This window comes from Aplysia californica, unplaced genomic scaffold, assembly GCF_000002075.1.
Source record: "Aplysia californica isolate F4 #8 unplaced genomic scaffold, AplCal3.0 scaffold00111, whole genome shotgun sequence".
Classification (NCBI taxonomy): domain Eukaryota; kingdom Metazoa; phylum Mollusca; class Gastropoda; order Aplysiida; family Aplysiidae; genus Aplysia; species Aplysia californica.
In genome coordinates, this window is record NW_004797381.1 from 458,785 (window position 1) to 464,265 (window position 5,481).

The window sequence follows — 5,481 nt, forward strand, 5'->3', positions numbered from 1 at the left end:
CTAGATCTAGATCTATATGCTCCTTGTTTGTTTTGGAGTGTGGTTTTTTTAATTAATTTTTTTTTTTTCATTTAGGACTTGTTTTGGCCTTTTTACATGAGGCCCGTTGCAGGTTCTTTTTGGGGGTAGGGTTAGGGTTAGGTCTCTTCTTTATTGTGTTTGTTGGGGTGGTCGCTCGTTACTCGGATGTTCTTCCTTATGACACCCACAAAGGCCTTTTGGGGAGACTAAAATGTTTTTTGATTGGTTACTAGAAATGTATCTTTGAGAGAAGGTTTCTGACTGGTGTTTGAGTGACTGCATGTAATGTTTAGTATTGTTTAATTAGATCTAGGCCTGATGCGCGACACGCGCGAATGCCGTAAAACTCTAGGCAGGCCTCTATAGGATTTTAAAGATTAGCCAAGTAAGCCTAATCAGCTGTACTCGAAGAACTTATAACGTACTTGTTCAACGAATCACAAGAGAAAATGTTTCTCGAGGATGATTCTGCGTGAATTTACGGTCGGGGCTGGTCGCTTGGAAAGCCATGTGGCTGGTCCCTCGTCTCTATGACTAGGAACCAACGGTTTCCTCTTAGGCTATCTGTTCCCGACGTTTACAGAGCATATTCATAACATTGAGTTTGTCTCCCCCCTTCTGAACCCCTGTCGGGGAATCCTTCACAAAACAATTATCCCCTCCCTCCTAGGGAGGTCACTAGAGTAATAAGAAATTGAGATGACAGCGTCCCTTCTTCCCCTTGCAAAGGTTCATGTAAACGCACGCTCCGTATAAACACGCTAAGGAGCCCTCCCGAGCACCGTGCGTTTAGGCGGAGACTACTGTACTACACTAGTCTAGTAGAGTCTATGGTAACTCAATATAGAATGAGTATCGAAACTGTTGTCTCCCTCTCGCTCGATTGTGTAGCAAGTCCTGATCTCTCTGGTCCTGATGCAGCACAAAGTCCTTGTAATTAGAAATCTTTCAATCTTCTCAGATTATGAGCATAGTGAGTTGTTAGTATTGTTTCACTTTATTGCAGCTTTTATGCGGTTTCATCTAGATCTAGAAACAGTTGTGAATATTTATAGATGTAGATTACGGGATATCCTGCAGATTCTAACTGACTTTCTCTAGAAATCTTAATAGTAGCTAGTAAGTAAGCCTATCGAATTACCCATTTGCTCACTTTCCAATTTTGCACCACTTTGTCTGCAACCCACGCGACGCCACTGCATGATCTACTATATTATAATCCCCCTAAAAAAGGGTATGGGTAAATAGGCTTACTCGGTGTACGTACTGCCAGACCCCCCACCGTGCAGTATTTACACGAACAGATGGTACCAATGTGGCTTATGATAACCGACCGTTTGGTGGAGGAAATTACTAAAACATAAATTGTTGAAAGTGCCAATCGCAGCATAGCATAGGCCTAGCCTACCTTTTGAAATTGCCCAATCAGACACAGAGACTTAGATCTAGAGATCTGATTCTGAATCGGCGCCCTTCGTTACTACTGGGCCCTCGGAAAGACAACCCTCCTTTGACCATCTTCTGGTTTGTCCCTAACCCTCTAAAACCTGATAGCTTTGAGGGGTAACTTGGTGGCTTTGTGTTAGCAGGATATGGCATTATATATACGTAGGCCCTACTATCCCCTCATCAAAGATTCCCTACAAGACAAGAGAATCTTTGGCCTCTTTGGACGTGGTGTCCCCAAAATAGACCAGACATTTAAACAAAAACGGTGTTTGCAATTTTTGATTCATAAATTTTTTACCCTATCACTATCCCCAGTGACACATTTCATGTCTACTTATAGACTTTCTAGTGACTGGGTGTTTTACATTCGTACACTCTGACTCTGATCGAAATGTTCGCACTGTGTCACATTCCAGATACTTTAGTTCGTCTGTCCCCTTCGTTTTAAGCAAGAAAAATTCTGAAATTATGCGAGCTGAGACCAAAGATGTGAAATTATGGAATTCTGTTAATTTTAACCAAGAATGATATTATAAGGAAAATAAAAAGAAATTATGCAAAAAAATGTTGCTAAAGTATGCGGGATGCATATAACCACGGGGACAGAAAAATGTGACATTATGCGATTCTGTTGTTATTTTTATTAACAAAGAATGATAATGGAAAATAATCAGAAATTATGCAAAAAATTGTGAAATTTTTATAAATAATGCGGGGTGCATAAAAGTTTTATTAAACCCACCACGGGGACAGGTTCGAGGGAGCGCACGTCCCGTGAGGTCAGCGTGACCCCGGGGTCAGGGTCCGGGCAACACGCTGCCGGTCCAGCGCTACGGTAGTAAGAATGAATTTTCACGTGCGTTATAGTAGTAGAGAATATCACTCAATTATAATAATCAATATCTTTTTATAAGATAGTGAAAGAAAATAAACAAAAGCAAAAGGATCTGGTTTCTTATGAGACATTCTTGAGGATTAATTAATTATTAGAAAGAAACGAAATGAGGAAATGGTGAAAGAAGCCATACAGTTGAGTTCAGTAATGCCCAAGACGGACTAAGACAAGACGAGACAACAGCCTCATTTTCGTTCCAACTGGCTCCCCTTGGTAACCAGCTAGATGCGCGTTTAAAGCGTAAACAAAAGACAGGAAGAAAGAACGCACTGTTCAACTCGCTGAAATAGATGCCTAAATCTACTTTGAATTTCATAATGACAGTTTTGCCTTGGGTTTTTTAAAATCATATAAACTGTTTGGTATTTATTTCGACTGGTTTTTGTTCACATTTTGAATATAGTGAGTTGGGAAATAAGATTTTAATGAACGGAAAGCGGTAGTGAGTTGAGCATGTTCAGTGACATGATGATGTAGATATTCTAGATCTAGTAGATCTAGATCTAGATCTAAATCTAGGAGTTTACGAAACGGGAGAAGTACATTGGATATTACAGTTTAAAAACGACAGAACAGCCAGTGGTGCTCTGCAATGAACTGTTTTCTAACAGAATCTACAATAGATTGGATATTTTTTAAACTAAAGATACGGTCCGAGATGCCAGACGAGGGTGAAGACAGGATCTGCTGAGCAAGTCACCAGAATGTCTCTTTTCTGAGACAGTTCTCTGCTCTGAGTCTTGGGTACTTTGCGGACTCTCAGTTTCTTGGTGCTAAGTCAAACCAACTGAAGGTGCAATACAGCCATGCCTGTGTTATTCAAAGTTCCCAATCCCCGTACTCTAGAAAGAAACAAACCACCCCAAAAGGACTTACTATGCTAACGAAAGACTCGTGCTCTTTTACAACGTGGAAATTCCTCAATCTCAAACATCATTTTCACAAGTAAATTTTTCTTTTAAAAAAATCTTGTTCATTTATCTAGCCAAGAATAAGCTATAAAATTTGTTAAAAGTATGTGTATATATACTGGATAATAGAAGCGAAACCTCATCACATTGTGTTTGTTAACGAGGTAGGCCCTAAGTAATATATAGGCGCCTATACTTATACTACAGCCTACGTTTTAAAACAAAATTGAATTTCATTTGGAAATCAAAATAAAACAAAGTGATACACATCATGTAGAATGGAGACTCTTATGTCACTGGAAAGGCTAACTGGGGTAAGCTCTCAAATGAATGGTTCTGGAATGCTTAGGTTATAATTATTAGTACATGTAGTATATCACATCAAAGAATGAACAACAATAAAAAGAACAACAATATTAGACTCTATGACTCTGAGTATGAGAACCCTTCAATAAAGTAGGCCTACTGTTAATTAGAGAAAAGCATAACATTGAGAGGAAGAAAAACTCAACAAATTCTTTTCTTAGTGGCCACTATAATCTAGATCTATAACTTTGTTGTCTATACTGTGCCATTGAATGTGATGCATGTGTGTCTGTTGTTCATGTTATACAGTGGAAACCTGATATAACAGGGATGGCGGAAGTAGAGAAAATGTCCTGTTATATCCGATCCCTGTTAAGTCAGAAATGCAAGGAAAGTAGGCATTTGTGGTCTAATCCAGCTGTACTTGTTCATGGGTAGTTGCCCTTGCCACAGTACCCACGAACGGGGGTATTGGCACCAACTTTCTCCTTGCCTCTTTAAACCACATCAGAAGAGCTTGGTCCATAGCATCTGCATCGGGTAGTCTCATCTTCTTTCGATCCAGAGCAAACTTCCCATTGGAGTATGCTGCCACTATCTTCTCTCTATCCTTGATAATGGTGTGAATCGACCCTCGTGGAATGTCGAACTGACAACAAATCTCTGCCAGTGGAGCTTGCTTTTTGTCAACAGCCTGGATTATTTCGTATTTTTTGTTAATTGAAAGGAATTTTCTCTTGCGCTTGACATCGCTGGTGACACATTACGCGTGTGTGGTTTCGGGCTAGATCGAGGTGTGCAGCACACCGCAGCCCTCTCTCGCTTCACAAGCTGCGCGTGCTTGCTGTGGCATGGCTTGCGTGGGCTTGCTCCATCACTGCCTCCGTTTCTCTCTCTCTCTCTCTCTCTCTCTCTCTCTCTCTCTCTCTCTCTCTCTCTCTCTCTCTCTCTGTCTCTCTCTCTCTCTCTCTCTCTCTCTCTCTCTCTCTCTCTCTCTCTCTCTCTCTCTCTCTCTCTCTCTCTCTTTACACATCGTTAACAGCCTTTGTCCCTGCTATAACCGGTTGGGCTCCGATGAGGCCCTGTTATTGCCGATAACTTTTAATAGAGACAAAGAGTAGGAAGAAACGGGGATTTTAAACATCCCTGTTATTACCGGATCCCTGTTATTACCGGGTCTGTTATATATGGTTTCCACTGTTAACTAGGCCTACACAGCCAGCTGTTCCCCACTGTCAGAATCAATGATCATGAACTGAAGTTAAGAAACAATGGCACTCCTGTACAATAGCGGTCCCGTTTGCACTAAATCACGCAAGGCCTAAGTGCCCGGTGTTTCTTATTTAGATCTAGGCCTAGATTGTAGATATATAGATATCTATATATAAGATTCTAGATCTAGATCTAGATTCTATATCTAAACTGAATTAAAATTATAGAACTAGATATCTAGATCTAATCTAGATTCTAGATCTAGATATCTAGATTAGATCTAGCTATGTAGATCTAGATCTAGATCTAGAAATAGATCTAGATTATATTTGCTATCTATAGAATCTAGATATCTAGATCTAGAATCTAGATCTAGATATCTAGAAATCTAGATCTAGATATCTAGAAATCTAGATCTAGATTCTAGATCCACTGCCACATGACAATAATGGCCGTCATGTAAAGATTAAACGGTACCATATAATTGTACAGGTGCACCGAAAAAGAAGCCATTGAAACGAGCACAGAAGCTTAAGCAGATCTAGATCTAGATCTAGATCTATATCTACTGTTGATATGATAGTATGAATCAAGTTGCATGATAGTGTGTCTCCGCCAATTCACAAGCAAGTAGCCTAGTCAAGAGTCGCCCTTCGGTCATTCGCCAACAATTTGTAACCAATGTAA